The sequence below is a fragment of the Phycodurus eques genome, chromosome 1, assembly GCF_024500275.1.
Source record: "Phycodurus eques isolate BA_2022a chromosome 1, UOR_Pequ_1.1, whole genome shotgun sequence".
NCBI lineage: Eukaryota > Metazoa > Chordata > Actinopteri > Syngnathiformes > Syngnathidae > Phycodurus > Phycodurus eques.
This window is the reverse complement of record NC_084525.1, coordinates 39,879,641-39,897,810: the sequence shown is the minus strand read 5'-3', so window position 1 is coordinate 39,897,810 and position 18,170 is coordinate 39,879,641. Positions and strand designations below refer to the sequence as shown.

General features: G+C 42.2%; 1 protein-coding gene across 1 annotated transcript in view; it reads right to left on the bottom strand.

Annotated features, from left to right (window-relative positions):
* Positions 1–8,630, bottom strand: part of LOC133410360 (interleukin-1 receptor accessory protein-like 1) — a 234,255-nt gene extending 225,625 nt beyond the window's left edge. The window contains exon 1 of the mRNA XM_061691474.1: positions 8,604–8,630. The gene's annotated coding sequence lies outside the window, so the exon portion shown is untranslated. The remainder of the gene's footprint in view (positions 1–8,603) is intronic.
* Positions 8,631–18,170: the final 9,540 nt, after the last annotated feature.

The following is an 18,170-nucleotide window of genomic DNA, read 5'->3' as shown; positions in this document are numbered from 1 at the left end:
CCAAAGCAAATATGGTGAAGCAGCATTTAGCTATTATGCTGCACACTAATGCAATAAGTTGCCAACAGAAGTGACATCGGCTGTGTGAATGTTGTTAAGTCCAGGTTAAAAACTCTTCTTTTCGCTCATGTTTTTTAGAGCATTTCAACTTTTAAAGGATATTTCTTGCACTGTACTTTGTTTTAATTGTACTTTTATTTTCTGTCTTTGTTTTAAATGTTTATAAGCTGTTTTTTTCTTTGTTTTAAATGCTTTTAATCATGTAAAACACATCGAGTTACCTTGTGTATGAAATGCGCTATATAAATAAATTTGTTTTGCTTTGCTTTACTAAGGAAAATAGAAATAGACACATCTTCATCATATTTGTCCTCACTAAGCTTTCAATCAAATGCATGCTTGAAGAGTACAATAAACCCCTATCAAGGATGTCAAACTCATTTTTGATGTGGGCCACACTGTAGTTATGGTTTCCGTTAGAAGGCCATTATGACACCATATAAATGTATAATCACCTCATCATATTATTAGATACAGTACAGTGGAACCTTGATAACGGATATCGGATAAAACTGTCGGGACTGAACAATGTGTCCAAAAATAGTATACATTTCTCATTTCTCATTTAAACTGCAGTTGACAAAGTCTGTTATTTCCAAAATTAGTCGCTGTTGTTTACTGCCGCTGGGGTGCAATACAGGCAGAGAATGGGACTGACATATTTCCAGGTCACAAATATACAATACGACTAAATGTGCCTCCCATGCTTAGGTGGTGGTGGTGATATTGAATGTGGGGCATTGAGATGGTGGCCATGTCATGATGGTTATGTCTATTGTGTTGAGCGCAGCACAGAGAGAAGGAGAGCTGCATGGTGGGGTGTTAACTCTGAGGAGTCTGGAATATGCTATTTCTGGTCCAGTAACATTTTTTTTTGTCAAGCCGTTCACCTTTGGGAAGCACACTAATTCCTCGCGGCTCATGAAACCTATAATGAGTACTGTAGCTCAGCAATGGCATCATGACCAAGCACACAGCCGTGGTAAATTGGGATAAAATGTGAAACTTTCTAACTTTTCAAGCTTTTTTAAAAATATTTATCAGACAGCCGACCCCCCCACCCCTATTAGTCCCTTCTATCGAGGTTCCACTGTGTACACTAAAAAATGATGGATGACTCGTTTTGAAATACGAAGTCAAACAAAACCATTTGTTCAACTATTGTTCAATATATTTTAAAAAGTGGTGTGAAGTTCCGTCTGAACTTCCGCTGGATCAGATTCTTTAGTGTCTATAATATAGTTATTAATTCCCAGACGAATGTATTTTCTCAGTTTAGGATGTTTAATGCCAGAAATTTTTATGTCACAGCGCTTGGAGACAGACTGCACGCCGGCTGATGAGTGTCTGTCGCCCCCTAGTTTATTCCCTCCTTTTATTCTATCTTGGTCTACACCCTCAAAGGGATGTGACAAAGCCTAATAGTGTCTCAGCATTTCTCCTATGTGTGACTCAATGGTCTTAACTGTTTTTTTTTTCTAGTTTGAGCAAGCTTAGGGTGCATAGATAGAAGAATTCAAGGCTATAGCAGTGAAAAGGTGACAGCAGTGAACAACTAAGACTCAGGCCTGAACCTACCTAAGATATGTGCCTGAAAGAGGCTTATCCTAACAATGGTTTGATCATTTCAAATGTTTACAATCACTCAGCGTAACTAAAAGTGAGGACAATTTGCAATTTTGGAACAGATTTTAGAAAGAGACATGAAGTAGAAGCACATGATTTGCTTTCGCGGGCCACATAAAATGATGTGCCAAGCCGCCTTTGGCCCCTGTGCTTTGTCTGTGACACCTGAGCCATACATGAACTACTTAATAAGTGCCGTGTGATTTCTGTCTATTAAACCCTAAACCTAAAGGTACTTTTGAAAACAAAAGTCAGGCTGTGAATGGAAGATGTGGTGTAAAAAGGTCAGGTTCCTTATTTTGTACTCTCGCGTATTTCATTACAAAATGTTTTCCAGCTGACACTGCTCATTATGTGCCCTGCGACTGACTGGCGACCAGTCCAGGGTGTAATCAGCCTTTTGCCAGAAATCAGATGGGTTAGGCTCCAACTCCCAGTGACTCTGAACTGGTTAAGAGGTATAGAAAATGTAAGGATGAATGGCTGGATGATATTTGTGTTTTTCCTATGACATATTGTCATTATCCTGGGTCTCCAGTACCCTTTTTTTGCTTTTACTTATTTTAATTAACATTTCAAGTTTACCTAATTCTCTGCACTTGGATAAACACACCTTTGCCTCCTCTCCACCACACAGACCTTTTTTAAATTCCAGCCCAAATAAACTTTGCAAAGATCCCTGTATGCTGTATGTCCAAAATGTAGCAAAGGTTGTTGTTTTTTGTTGTTTTGGCAACATTACAACATGTTACTATTCTCGTGTGTTGGTAGCCTGCAAAATGTATGTTTTACATCATTGCTTTTCAAAGTGTGGTGTGGTACACGGGCTTCCTCTTGTGGTACGTGAATCACTTTCTAAGAATAGTTCAGTTTTATTTAAATGACCTAGGTAATGGTGGCGGCACGGTAGACAACTGGTTAGCACTTCTGCCTCACAGTACTGACGACCCGGGTTCAAATCCGGCCTCGCCTGTGTGGAGTTTGCATGTTCTCCCCGTGCCTGCGTGGGTTTTCTCCGGGGACTCCGGTTTCCTCCCACATCTGAAAAACATGCATGGTAGGTTAATGGAAGATTCTAAATTGCCCGTAGGTGTGAATGGTTGTTTATATGTGTCCTGCGATTGGCTGTCGAGCAGTTCAGGGTGTACCCCACCTCTCGCCCGAAGATAGCTGGGACAGGCTACAGCTAACTTCTATGCATTCTACGGTATAATTGCTGCCTCTATTGAAAGTCAGGATGTTTTTTTAATACAATAATGAGTGAAGATAGTGATTGTGAAACATGTTGGAAGGGTTTTTGTTAAAAAAATCGACCGATGAAATGCCTACTTGAGGAAAGAAGATATAGGTAGGTCATGCCATAGATTACATGTGACCATGAAGACCACAGAGGTCCTTTAACTTTTAAAAAGAAGTACTTGTAGAAAACTTGAGTGTAAAAATAGATCGCACACGCAATAATGATAATAGTTGGACTTTACACCGATTTTATCGACCTTATCGGTATCGGACGATAATTTGCATTTTATGCTGATCGGCTTTAATGTCATAATTCGCCGATCGCAAAAGACATTTACTCCGCGTCGCCATCGTGCACAGTATATTTGAATCCAAAAGATAGTTTATTTTTAGCCTTGTCGAGTGTCTTTTGGCATAGTCCTGTAAATATCTGACAGCTAATAAAGTTATTTTTTTTAAAAACAAAAAAACATGTCAGCGGTGTGGAACAGACAACACGTCTGAGACAGACAACACGTAACGCCCGGATCACACCAGAAGACAAATTTGCTCTTTCACGATTGCACTATGTCAGACTACTGCAATAAAATCTTGTACCACCGTATCCCGTTTTTTTCCGATCACCGGGCTTCATTGTGTCAACGCAAACGCAACCGGACCATGGCGACGACAACAATAATGGATCGTGCCGTGTGTTTGTAAGAACAAAATGGGGAAAAATGTGTGTTGGTGGTCACCGGTGATCAGGAGAGGACGTTCGTTTAAAGGTTACTTCAGGTATGTTCTTGTACTTTTAATACGATACGGCTCGCAAGCAGGCAACAAAAACGTTATGTAGCCTAACAAGCTAGTGATACCACGAACGGTTGAACGTAAACATGCCGCCGTTCTGTCGAATCATGCTCTATGGTTTTGGTGTGGGTGAAGTAATTTAATTTAAAATAAAGTAATTTAATTACAGTAAGTTAGCACCCATTATTTCTGTCATGTTGTAATGTTGGTTTGACCTGACTGATTAGAATACATGACCTGACTAGAGCAGTGATTTCCAACCTTTATGGAGCCAAGGAACATATTCTACAATTGAAAAATCTCACGGCACACCAGCAAACAAAAATGTCACAAAAAGTGGATACGTTAATTACTGTATTTACTTCCTGCCATCTAATAGAAGACCATTCATTTGTTCTGTCTGTCACTATGCCTCACTAGCATAAATAGATGAAAAAAGATACATTACTTATTGCAAATATAGTTTTTTGAGCAATTAAGTAGACAAGTATATACAGTAAATCAACAGGTCATTTAAATAGACACATTCCTCCATCATGTGATCGGATCGGTGATTGGTTATTGGTTTTTTAAACTCGCTGATCGGTGATCGGCCCGAAAAATCCTGATCGTGTAAAGCCTAATAATAATAATGCATTACACTTAAATAGTGCTTTTCTTGGCCCTCAAAGACACTTTCCAATTTCATGCATTATTCATTCATTCCTCAGTCACACCCTGGTGGTAGTAAGATACTTGCATAGCCACAGCTGCCCTCGGGCAGTGTGATAGAAGCGTGGCTGCCATTTTGCGCCTATGGCCCCTCTGACCACCACCAAGTATCCAACCACATTCACTATACGCAATGTGGGTTAAGCGTCTTGCCCAGGGACAAAATTATGCCGTGCGCTCAGGTGGGGATACGAACCAGCGACCCTCCAGTCGCAGGGCGTACTATTACCCTCTACGCCACACCGCCCCAATTAATTGATGAATAAAAGTGGCGAGCAGCACATAGATCAATGCAGCGGAGTAAATGTTTCATCACATAAATACTCAAGTAAAAGTAAAAAGTATGAAGCATTAAAGCTACTCTGACAAGTTCAATTTATTCAAAATGTTACTTGAGTAAATGTAATGGAGTAAATGCGGCGGTGGGTAGGAACACCGTTTGACTTTACACATTGCACTGTATTTTCATCCATCCATCCATTTTCAACACCACTTATCCTGGCGCTGGAGCCTATCCAAGCTGACTTCAGGAAAAAGGCGGACTACACCCTGAACTGGTCGCCAGTCTGTCACAGGGCAAATATAGACACAAACAAAACATTCGCACCCACATTCACACCGTCACTGAGTGTGAACTGAACCCACACTGCCCGCAGCAAAGTCAGGCAAGTGTACCACTACATCATCAGTGACCTGTATTTTCAGACGGAGAACATTTAAAAGGTGACTGTGGATTACTATGTAAATGTTCAAATAACGTGATTGGAATTTTGCAGTCATTATAAAGAATAGGGATAATTTTTCCATTTCCAAGCAAAGAGTAACCGGTAAGTATACCGTAACCTCCTGTGTTGCAGGTAAAAAACAAAACAAAATGTTGACTATTTGTATCATGGCGGTATAAGAGGTAGATATAGAAATTGGACATTGGTATTCTGCCTTTCTTTTGATGTCCAGACACATCGTTATCTATGTAATCTACCATACTTGTCAATTCATGACATGACACCGGCAACAAAAATAAATAGCTCTGAGTTAGATCAATGCAGAGCGATTGTGATTTACGATAGAACGAGGGACGTGCGGAGGGGAGGAGGATTCTATCTTCACAGGAATTGGATTTTCAAAAGATTTCACTGGGGCTGTGTCGATTCTTGCGGATGTCGTCCAGCCCTGCTAATCTTCACATTGCACAATAGTCACTGTCCTATCAGTGGTGACAAGCAGGGTTGCAAGTACTGTACAGTGTTTATATGGTAACACATAATTTGGATCACTTCTAGCATTTTCCATTTCCTTCGGTGTCATTAATATAATTTAAGAGCCAGGATGAAGGTGCACCCTCTCAAATTTCATTTTAGTGTTCCTCCCCAAAAAAAAATCTGTTTGATTTTGACTACCTCTTCAACGCAAAACCAGGGCCAACGGCAGCTGGTAATAGCTCCTTGAAAATGAAAAGTATCAATCAGCAGAGGCACGGAAAAGCTTTTGATGTCTTTAGTGGCTTTGGATGATTCCTGTTGCTAGTTTCAGTCTCAGCAAGGCAGGTAACCAAGAGGGAAAAAAAGGATAAATCACCTTTATAGAACAGGAAGCTGATCAGCTTTTGACAATTGCATCATTGCACATACATAATGGAAGATTGTGAATGCTGGCTGGAACTCTTGACAAATAGTCACAATATATGGATATGTCACTCAAAGTACGTGTTCAAGGGATCCTGTCCTTTGCAATTGAAATAGTTATACTGTCGTAAGTTAGTCTTCAGGGATCAGTGAAGGAATCCAGTGCCACAAAGTAATAAATATGATTGGCATACAGTGTGGATGCTGGAGGACATTATCTCCATCTAAATCAATTTGTGAGTGAGCTCTCTACGCAGCTCAATATGTACTGTAGCTGCTGGGCCAATGTTAAGTGGCCTCTCCCCACCCTTCTATTCTAAGGCTGACTTTCAGCCATTGTACAGACTTTAGAATTGGAGTAGGCTAATATGTTCTGACCTCTTTGTTGTGGTCAGAACCCACTACCAACCACTACTGTATCTGTGCAGAGCAATATGCTACAGTGATGTACAGTTGTGGTGTTAGTAGCTTCCTGGCTTAAACCAGGATATGTGGAACATTTTTTTAACTTCTATCAGATAATACCAGCACACTTTGTATCATTACTAATTTTGGCTGCATTTAATCATAGCTGTTTGTGTTGTTAGGTAGGAGCAAGCTTCCTTTTAAAAAAAAACATAGTGAGAAAACACTTCCGGTGGTCAGACACAGCACCACTGTTGTGTCATTGACATTCAAACAAGGTGCTATTGATAAGCTAACTGATTGGATTCAAATTAACATTAATAACTCCTATAGGAACACAGATAGAGGACCAAAGAGAGGATTTTTGTCATGCTTCCGTTTTTTCAGTTTTTGGTTGTGTTTCAGTGCCTGGATGAACATTAGTGGGTCGGTCACAAACTGGCAATCAGCTGCTATTTGGAGGCAGTTGTAACAGCAGGCAGCGTCGGACTATTCACCCGCATGCTCGATAGTTTCGTATCATATTCCGTGCCTGCCATATAGATATTCATCCTCGTGCTACCCGTGTGCTTACTGTTTTCCGTTCCCGTGCATTCCGCTAACAGTAAGTACAACAGTGATCTTTGTTTCGTGCTCGTTTTGACTCGTTTTTGTACTTTTATTCGTGGCGCCGACTTTTGCGCTATGGCTTTGACTAGCTATCCTATCTTTCACTCGCTTACTACTGCCGGCCTTTTGTCATGTCGCCTTTTGTCCGTTCGCCCTTTTTTCCTCTTTGCTTGGTGCGAGCGCTTTCTGTTCAAACATTTTATGTGACTTTGGTTAATAAATGCAGTTTTGTACATCATCTGAGGCTGCTACTTGGGATCCACATTCATGGCTTAGCTGTTTGTAACAATTATAGATATTTTATATTATATTTTAGATTCAAAAAATAGGGGGGGAATTGTCTGTGTTTTTTCAACTGATTTAGGACAATTTTTTGGGGGGGTTTTCTCCGGGTACTCCGGTTTCCTCCCACATCCAAAAACATGCATGGTAGGTTGATTAAAGACTCTAAATTGCCCGTAGGTGTGCATGTTAGCGTGAATGGTTGTCTCTATATGTGCCCTGCGATTGGCTGGCGACGAGGTCCCTCTCGCCTGAAGTCAGCTGGGTTCGGCGCCAACCTGATGAGGATAAGCGGTTCAGAAAATTGATGGATGGGAGTCCCAAAAATACATCCATTTGGGGTGTTTTAGTCCTGACTGGAGGGAACTGGTTTACAAAATGAGTTTTCTTCGCCGAGAAATTAGTAGGGTGACATAGTTGGTTTTATAAATTCAATCCATTCTGCTTTTGCTATGGCTCAACATTGAAATAATCTATATTTGATTGTTTAGACAGACGTTTATCTTAAAAGGTGTCATGCTTCGCTTTCACAGAAGTGGAATTGAAATGTACAAAACAGTGAAATGTATCTTGTCTGGCCGGGAGCTCAGCACCCCTAACCCGCTGATCCTAGAATCGCCCCTGCACACTCCACGCCAACGTTGTACACCACCCAAATCTTAAAACATGTCTCCGCCACAGTGCTCCACCTCTATGTTTGCAATCTTAGGCCACCGTCTATCCAAACAGACCAGGGAAGGCTAGGGAGGTGGGGGAGGCACTCAGCTGGCAGAAGGCAGAGGGGCTGACTGTCAAACACTCCGCAAAAATAACGTGGAGTGACCAGACGCGGTTGTTCTCGCCTGGCTTGCTTGTGGGCAAATGCACATGGAAGCACACTGGCTGCATAGTCGTGACGTCCAAACAAATGATAACGTTGTGAACAATTTGTGTCAAGCAACCATGCGATATTCATGGCAAGGGACGGAATACACTTAATGACCCTGTGCATTAAGTGACGTTTGAAGAAGAAAATGGAGCATGTTGTGGCTATACTGCAGTCACGGATTGTCGACGTATAATAGGGAAAAAAAAAGAAAAAAAAAAAAAAGCCAAGGGAGCTTGCGCGTTTGGGTTTGCTCCTAATGCCGCATATTGGTGGACTTTCGCCCGACAAAACGCATCGGCAGTACGCGGTAAACACAGTCAGTCGAACGAAACAATTCCACTTCAACTTTGGACAGGTATCAGATCTTTAAAAAATGCTGAACTTACCTTCACACAGTTTCCGAATTTTTAGGAATGATCTCTGCCTTGTCAAGTCACAGAGCCATTGCAAGGGAATCAGTTCTCTGCGCTGCAGAATAGAGTACGCGATTTAAAAAAAAAAAAAACTGAAAATTTTTAGAAAGAGAAGAAATACTACGACCCACAAGTAGTGCAGGGCTCCGAAAATTACATATTGCCAAAGGGTGCACACCTGCAGCCAGTCCCCTAACAAACCCCAGCAAAACTGACAATGACGACAGAAGATAACACCACCAATAACGATGTCGATATGGCGGGAGGCAATCAGTGCGATCATTCCGTGGAATCAGTCATGCATGCTCTCGCTCAGGACCACTAGGCAAGGATCGAGAGAAGTGACGATACGCTGCCCCCTCCCTCCCTCTCTCTCTTTCTCTCTCTCTCTCTCTCTCTTGCTCTCTCTCTCTCTCTCTCTCGTCGTAAAGCGAAGATCCCTCTCTTTACACTTTCTATGACATCTGATAGCATCTGGTGTCGAGTCATGGCCACGGCCTGGAGAGCAGACATGGCACCTGTAAAGCTTAAGTGTCAAAGTGTTCCGAAACAACGTTCTGCTCTATGCTGCACGGCGCACACTTGAGCAAAAGCTGCTAAACATTTTAGAAAAGGATTGGGAATTGGGGGGGGGGGGGACAATCAGATAGTTATACAGTATATTATTAAGTATACAGTAGTTCTAAAATATAGTTACGCAAAAAATACCTTCCCCCAATCAACTCCTACTGTAAGTCTCGTGGCCACCCACAGCCACTTTATGACCAAATACTGTAATGTTGAATGATTATATACCTCTTGCAGTGTGTCACAACTGTCAGTCTGTACAGTATTTACGAGCTACCAATGACTCAACTGCAGCCAGCAGTAGACAAAAGCTGAATCACAAAAGATGATGGATGGATAGGGTGCTGCCCTTCTTTCTTCCCAAATTGGAATGGTGTAATACAAATGGTGGACATATAGTAAGTGAGTACGTCCTCACTGTGAGCCAATCTGGCAATAAAAAGGTTCCTACTTTGATTTGCCCCTCACTGGGCTAACCGACTTGCGATTCTGTGAGGAGAATTCTGATGAAGGGACGTCTTTGAGGAAGAGGGAAAAAACTAGCCTCCGCTTCATGAAAATGTGCAGTTGTGAGCTTTCTTTGTCATCCACAGGGCCTGGCATGAATAGTAAATCCTTAATGAGCAAAAAGAGTGGACAAACACAGCATTGAGTCCTCTTTCTCGTCGAGGTTTTCAGCCACAGATGGCCTCGACTCAATCAGCTGGTTTATATGCAGCTTTGAGGGTGCTAGTGTATTGAGGGCAACGATGGAACAACATTTGTTTGGTCTTTTGTTTTCTGTGAATTAAAACACTGCAAAACCTTTAGGCCACCACTTTATTTGTTGTTGAAGGAAGGCTATAATGACAGTTTATTTTTGTTTAGAGATTTGTTCCTCAATTGTCTTTGTTGTAGCATCTGTCTTATTTAAATAAACAGAGTACATCAAATGGGGGAAATTATTGTCCATCTGTTTGTGAGTTCAGAGGCTACGACCTGATTCATCCTTTAGCATGACCACTGTGACCATAGGACCGAGTTGCTGTGAAATTAACTTTCTCTATCTGACACGGGGAGAACATGCAAACTCCACACAGGTGGGGATTGAACCCCAGACCTCAGAACTGTGAGGCAGACGCTCTAACCAGTCGGCCACCGTGCCAGCCAATTAAATATAGGTTTAACATGATTTGCCAATCATTGTATTCTGTTTTTATTTATGTTTAACACAACGTCCCTACTTCATTGGAATTGGGGTTGTACATCGTGGGCCAAATCTTTTTTGAGTTTGACATATATGACTGAGGCATTGAAGTGAAAACAATTCACAATAAGATGTTTTTTTCTGAAAATAACTTCTGATGGGTCTTCATGCTTTGTCACAGCTATTTTTCTCAGAAATAACCAGCTCTCAAAATCTGTGTCTTCAGTGAAAATGTAGTTTGTGTGTGAAGTAGTCTTATACCACTCCCGCTGCCGCTCCGGTTGCGACAATAATGACTGATGCATACATGCACACTCAGAGGCATTGCAACCAATTCATGGAGCTGCTCTAATGATTAACATATGGACTGCCCAAAAATGTAAGAACAGTGACTCAAAATCGGGTCAAACCAAAACAAAAAGGCGGGTCAAGGATGTCTGCTCATCTTGGAGTTGTTGCATTGTGTAGGAACTTTATTCTGTCATAGTCTTAAAGCTAAGGAATGTAACATACTGCTGGAGACAATCAGTGCACTGATGTTCCAGAGAGCAAAATTCTCTCTCATGTCCGCTTTACAAGTCTACAAAGTACTTTCTGACGCCTTTATGTTCAAGGGTCTGCAACGCTTTCATGACCTTGGTGGTTGGAGTACAACTCTGAATAGTGATTAAGGTCAAATTTATGTCAACAATATTTCAACAGTTTGATTCCTGCTTAAATATCAAAATGTTTCCTTATTTAAGTTAGGAAAATTCAGTTCAATAATTCAAACTCTCTCGTCCCCCAAATAAATCTGCTCTCTGGCAGTGATAGTTATGCTTGCAGGTATTTTTATCACACTCTTTGCTTCCATCCGACTGCTAACAACATTAATTGATCCCAGAAAGCCTTAGTTTGCATTGAATACCTTTGAACTCAACACTTAAAGTATTTTTATGATGTACAAAAGAAATCCAGTTTGGATTTAATAGTGCCCAGAGATGGTCAAGATGCACTTGGTCCATAAAAACAGAGTCTGTGTCTGGACGATGCTTTTTGACTTCTTACAAGTGACCAGTAACTCAACATGATCTGCTTTGTACTCCAAAACATGAAGATGATTGATGGTTATCAACTTGTGTCAAGATTTGATTCATAAATATTTGCTTTCAAAGGCTAAAAAAAATTATTTTGACATGGAGAACAACGCATAAACATTCATGTTCCCCAGCATTTGAAAACCATCCATCCATCCATACATTTTCAGTACCACTTAGCCTCACTTGGGTTGCAAGCGTGCTGGAGCCTATCCAACTATCTTTGGGCAAGAGACGGGGTACACATTGAACTGGTCGCCAGGGCACAGATAAACAAACAACCATTTGCACTCACATTCACACCTATGGGCAATTTAAAGTCGTCAATTAACCTACCGCGCATGTTTTAGGAATGCGGGAGGAAACCGCAGTACCTGGAGAAAACCAACGCAGGCATGAGGAGAACATGCAAACTCCACACAGGCGGGGCCGGGATTTGAACCCCGGTCCTCAGAACTGTGAGGCAGAGGTGCTCACCAGTCGACCACTGTGCCGCCCATTTGAAAACCAAAATGTGAAAATGCTTGCATCAAACTGCAGTGAAATTCACTTTTTGTGGTGTTTGATGGGAATCAGGAGTGATCGATACATACTGATTGTCCAATGTCTCTTATCTGCATTGTTCTTCAGGGGGTAGCTGAATGCTACGTCCAAGTGTTAGTCTTTGTAGTGATAAGCAAGTCATGCAGGCACTATTTGCTTTATGAATGATGCATTAAAAGTTTCAATCAAGATATTCATTTTCATGAAAGAAAAACTAAAAATATTCCCTGCTTTCATATGGTTGTCACAATCAATTTAACTAATCATTAATCACAAAATCAGTGGCAGAATCAGTGACTTTGTGACAGTGCAGAACAGCAGCTTTGTATGAGAAGAATGTTTTAGCCCCGGGAGAATGGCTAAAGAGTCACGAGTTTCTGCAAGCATCAGTAAAACAAGGCTGTCTGTAAATGTAAAAGTAAACAGGGCAGTCTGTAAATGTATCAGAATTTACAGTACACAAATTGTTCATCATCTTGATCCTGTAAACAACGATGGCGCCGCCAGCTGCATTATGACGGTCGGTGTAGCAAATTGTTTACATAGTGAAGTATCATGTGCTGCCATCATCCATCCATCCATTTTCTGAGCCACTTATCCTCACAAGTGTCGCGGGAGAGCCTATCCCAGCTATCAGGAGGTGGGCTACACCCTGAACTGGTTGCCAGCCAATCGCAGGGCACACATAAACAAACAACCATCTGCACTCACATTCACACCTACGGGCGATTTAGAGTCTTCAATTCACCTACCATGCATGTTTTTGGGATGTGGGAGGAAACCAGAGTGCTCGGAGAAAACCCACGCAGGCACGGGGAGAACATGCAAACTCCACAGAGTCGCGGTCGGACTTGAACCCGGGGCCCCAGAACTGTGAGGCAGATGTGCTAACCAGTTATCCACCGTGCCGCTGTATTTAAGCCTACTCCTAAAATATTTGACTCATACATAATTTTGCTTGTGACCGAAAAATTTATGGCAAAAGAAATGAGGGATAGTCAACCGCATATCTCCCCTTATAAAAATGGTTTGAAATTAAATGAGACAAAGGCAACCATATACAGTATTTTCACTCATTTTATAAAGATGCTTTGAAATTAATTGTAAATTACAGGGCTTTTTTACAGGGTATTTGCACAAACAAGCACCTCCATCTACTTAAGGCTATTCACAGTGAGTGAAACTACGTCTGTCCTGCCTGCATTAATTATAGCTTAGGCAAGGAGTGCATGCTGAAACATTATTCAAAAATTATTCTGCAAGGTTGAGCACAAAACACTCTCTCCCCTGAACTACAGGGCCAGATTTTCTTTTTTTAATGGGCCCCGCTTCATTTGGAGTTTGTGCTCATGCATTTCTTATATCTTCTTTTGTGTTGTAATGTCATGGCTAAAACAGAATGCATCTTACCCACCAAAGGCTCCAGGAAAGGTTTAACAAGCTACTTTTTGTGTAGTCCTATGTCACAGTTGTTTTAATTTTCTTTTGTTTAATTCCTGGGCATCCACATGGTTATTTGTCAAATGTTGCATCGGGACAGCGGAATTTTTTATTGAAAACGTGCCAATGAAAGGAAAGGGGAATACAGCACATGGGACTACTGTTTCAGCTGCTATCAAACAGTTCTTACTAAAAGTGTACATCGGCATAAAAGACGACAATGGCATGAACAAACAAATAATCAGCGCCATCAAACAGTGTGTATGCACACCTGTAGGAAATCTTACCTTCATAAGTCACAGTCCACTTAGAAAAGTGTGCACGAGGATTATTCTCATAGCCCTCCATCTACAGGCCCAAATTCAACTATGTATGGTCAATGCAAAGCACCACAAAAATGTACTAAATGAGCCATGCTGATCAATGCTATGTGAAAGGTCAATCATGCCGGTTCAATTTCTGCCTCTCCTTCCCCCCTGGTTCATGCAATGGCAAGCCTGATGCCCTCTCCCGGTTGTATGCACCCCCCTCCAGCCCAACTGAACCAGAACCCATCCTCCCTTCCTCGTGCTTCCTTGGAGCAGCTACTTGGAAAATCGAACAGGTGCTTAAAGAGGTTCAGAAGATTCAACCGGATCCCAAGACCGGACCTCCTAACCGACTGTTCGTACCCGATTCCGCACGCTCTGACGTCCTTCAGTGGGCCCACAACTCCAAGCTCACCTGTCATCCCGGCATCACCCGCACTATCCATTTCATCCAGCAACACATTTTGTGGCCCGGCCTAGTCAAAGACACCTGAGAGTTTGTCCTAGCCTGCTCAGTCTGTGCCCGAGGCAAGGTTTCACATCAAGCCCCAGCTGGTCTGCTTCGTCACCGGCCTACCCCCATCTGAAGGTAACACTGTCATTCTCACCGTTATTGACCGCTTCTGCAAGTGTGAGTGTGTACCTCTTCCCAAATTGCCCTTTGTCTTTGAGACTGGTAACCTTCTTGTCCTCTACGTGTTCAGACCTCATGGTATCCCTGTTGACATAGCGTCGGACCGGGGTCCTCAGTTTTCATCCCAGGAATGGAAAGAGTTCTGTAAGGTGGTGGGCGCAGCAGCCAGTTTGTCTTCCGGCTACCATGCCCAAACCAACGGCCAGACGGAGTGGGCAAATAAAAACCTGGAATTCGCTCTTCGTTGCGTTGCTGCTCGCCATCCAGCCTCCTGGTGCACCTTCCTCCCGTGGGTGGAATATGCCCAAAACTCCCACACCAGCTCCGCCACAGGTACGACTCCCTTTATGGCATGTTATGGTTTCCAACCTCCATTGTTCAAAGATCAGGATCATAGAGTGGCGGTTCCCGCTGTGAGGGAGCATCTTTGACGGGTCCAGTCTGTGTGGAAGGGCTGCTTTAACTCGGTCGATGGAGAAAAATAAGCAGCTGGCGGATCTTCATCGATCTCTTACTCCGGAATACAAGTTGGGTCAGATGGGTTGGATCTCCTCCCGTGACCTTCCACTCCAAACAAAATCCCGTAAGATGCCTCCTCGTGACATTGGTCCATTCACTATAACAAAACTCATTAATGCCACCTCGGTTCAGTTAAAACTCCCCCAATCCCTCAAAATCCATCCAACATTCCACGTGTCTCTGCTTAAATTGGTGTCCACCAGTACCCTCGCCTCGCTGCCTGGTCCAGCCGCGCCGCCAAGCCACTCCACCTGGTCATGTTCTCGCTTCCTGCTCGGTCCTTGTCCTGCCGGTCCACCACAGCGCCTCAGATATCGTTACCCTGTGTCACCCTGCAATAAACCATTCAAAATCTACTCCCTCTGCCTCAATCTGTTCTTGGGTCCAATCCAACTCACATTGTGACACTATATTGATCAATTATGAATTAAATGTTTCCATTTATCTTGAACAGGAAGAATTCACACTCTTGCAATAATCTCAATCAAAAAAGACACTTCACCATCTGAGTCACAACAGTGATAGACTAATTTACCACCCTTAAAATCAAATGGCATTCGTTTTTCCTTATCCATGTCATTTTGTGATGGCGAGTATTGCTGACGAAAGTCGCTCGTGTAGGAGGCCGGTTGCTTCAAATATTGTTGCAGTATATATTTATGGTAACATATCTTCTTTCCTTTCGTAAAGGTTGGTCAGGAGTAGTCTATGCTAAAGGTGGGTTAAAGGTTACATGATAGCGCCTTTTCAAAGCACTTTTAGAATTTGGAAAGGAAAAGAAAGTTCCTCAGTGAAAACTAAAATCGAAAGGGGTACATACTGTGCTCGGTTAAAAAATGGCAGAAGCATCAATGCAGTACTGTCACTGGCTGACTTTCATCACATTTCACTGTGATACTGTGTTACAGTTAACATTCATGCATCTGCGTGTCAGTTTCATTGTGTTTTACTGATATCAATCCATTCCATTTGCCTACAGGTTTTTGTGTAAAAGACATCTTCGAATCCATCCATCCATCCATCCATTTTCTGAGCCGCTTCTCCTCACTAGGGTCGCGGGCGTGCTGGAGCCTAACCCAGCCATCATCGGGTAGGAGGCGGGGTACACCCTGAACTGGTTGCCAGCCAATCGCAGGGCACATACAAACAAATGACTATTCGCACTCATATTCACACCTACGGGCAATTTAGAGTTGTCAATTAACCAACCATGCATGTTTTTGGGATGTGGGAAGAAACCGGAGTGCCCGGAGAAAACCCACACAGGCACGGGGAGAACATGCAAAATCCACACAGGCGGGGATTGAACCCCGGATCTCAGAACTGTGAGGCAGACGCTCTAACCAGTCGGGCTCATGTTAACATATATTTAACAAATCATGTTAAATATATGTTTAACATGATTTGCCAATCGTATTCTATTTTTATTTATGTAACACAACGTCCCAACTTTATTGGAACTGGGGTTGTACATCGTGGGCCAAAATTTTTTTGAGTTTGACATATATGACTGAGGCATTGAAGTGAAAAAAAATTCACAATAAGATGTTCTTTCTGAAAATAACTTCTAATGGTTCTTCATGCTTTGTCACAGCTATTTTTCTCAGAAATAACCAGCTCTCAAAATCTGTGTCTTCAGTGACAATGTAGTTTGTGTGTGAAGTAGTCTTATACCACTCCCGCTGCCGCTCCGGTTGCGACAATGACTGACGCATACATGCACACTCAGAGGCATCGCAACCAATTAATGGAGCTGCTCTAACGATTAACATATGGACTGCCCAAAAATGTAAGAACAGTGACTCAAAATCTGGTCAAACCAAAACAAAAAGGCGGGTCAAGGATCTTCGAATCATATATTAAAATGCAGTTCTATCCCCGTCCATTCAATGTTTACATTCGTATACCTCCATCATGCTATTATTGCTGCAACAATACTCATACAATCACAATATATTTTTTATTTATAAAAATAGAAATTGGATACTGTCTACTAACAGTGATTCCTTTGCTTAAGTCTAAAATTTAAAGTCAAATCAGAAACACAGGAACACTCTTACAGTTAAAGCAGGTATTGAAATATAGAAACAGCCAGGTAACAATAAATAATCATGGGAATCCTCGTTTGTTTCTTTATATCCACTGAGTGATATGCTTAAATTTGACGGGTTGTCTCGTCTGATCTGAGGTCAGAGGCGAGGTGGAACAGCTGTCGGTGAAGCCCGTGTGGGCCACGAGTCTGCGCTTTGTGGGATAGAGGCTGGCCCGATGGGTGCCTCCCGCCCGATCGATTGCGAATCAACGCTCAGACAGTTGACGTGCGTTTGAAGTGATGATGATGAATGTGGCTGCAATTCACATTAGTTTTTGCCACTATTTGTTTTTTCTGCCGATAAACATATGCCCCTTATGTAACACAGTTACAGCTGGCACAGCTGCCGGTTTGTAACTATTGATTTCGCATTCAAATGCAGCATTTCGGTCATATGGGCCATTTAGCCAATCATCAGTGTATTTCTTATGATGTAGTCACATGGTCACATGGGTTACACGGCCAATCAGGTTTGTATATACTGCAAGAAAGAAGTGGAGAGAGTGCTGTAGCAGTTTTTAATGTCAGGCTGCCAAGCCACTCTGTTTGGTTCATAAATTTGTCTAATGATCTAATGTCTGTGCCTTACCAACCATGAACCTCACCGTTACTGGTATTGTTTTGCTGTTTGTTGGTTTGGTTGTTCGTTTGCTTCTTAAAATACACAACATATTTTTCCATGACACTGTAGAGGGGTGGCACATGTGGATCTGAGTAAATGTAGGGATGCAAGGATTTTTTTCTGACCACCCTCATAGGCCACTTTCAGTATGGCTAAGTGGGACAGTGGCTGACCAATTCCAGTAGATGGAGCATGAACTACAGGACTGAAGTGGAACAATATGGTTTTGTTCCTAAAAAATTTCCAATCAAGCAAGAGGGGCATGTGTTGGCTGGTTACGCTATTCAGAGCTATTTTATTTCCAGTTGATCTTTCTTTGATGTAAGTCAGTAAAGATCCAGATCTGAAATTTGTATTACTTTTTATCTTTCTTTGATGTAAGTTTGTAAAAAGCTAGATCAAAAATTGTATGCACACATATTGCTGCTCCTCTTCTTAAAATAAAGACTAACTCTATTCATCACCTCAGCTCCTGGCAGAAAAAGACAATCGGTCTCTGATGGCATGTAACACAGCTCACGAAGAGCCATCATGCTAAAGGCCAGGTTTGTTT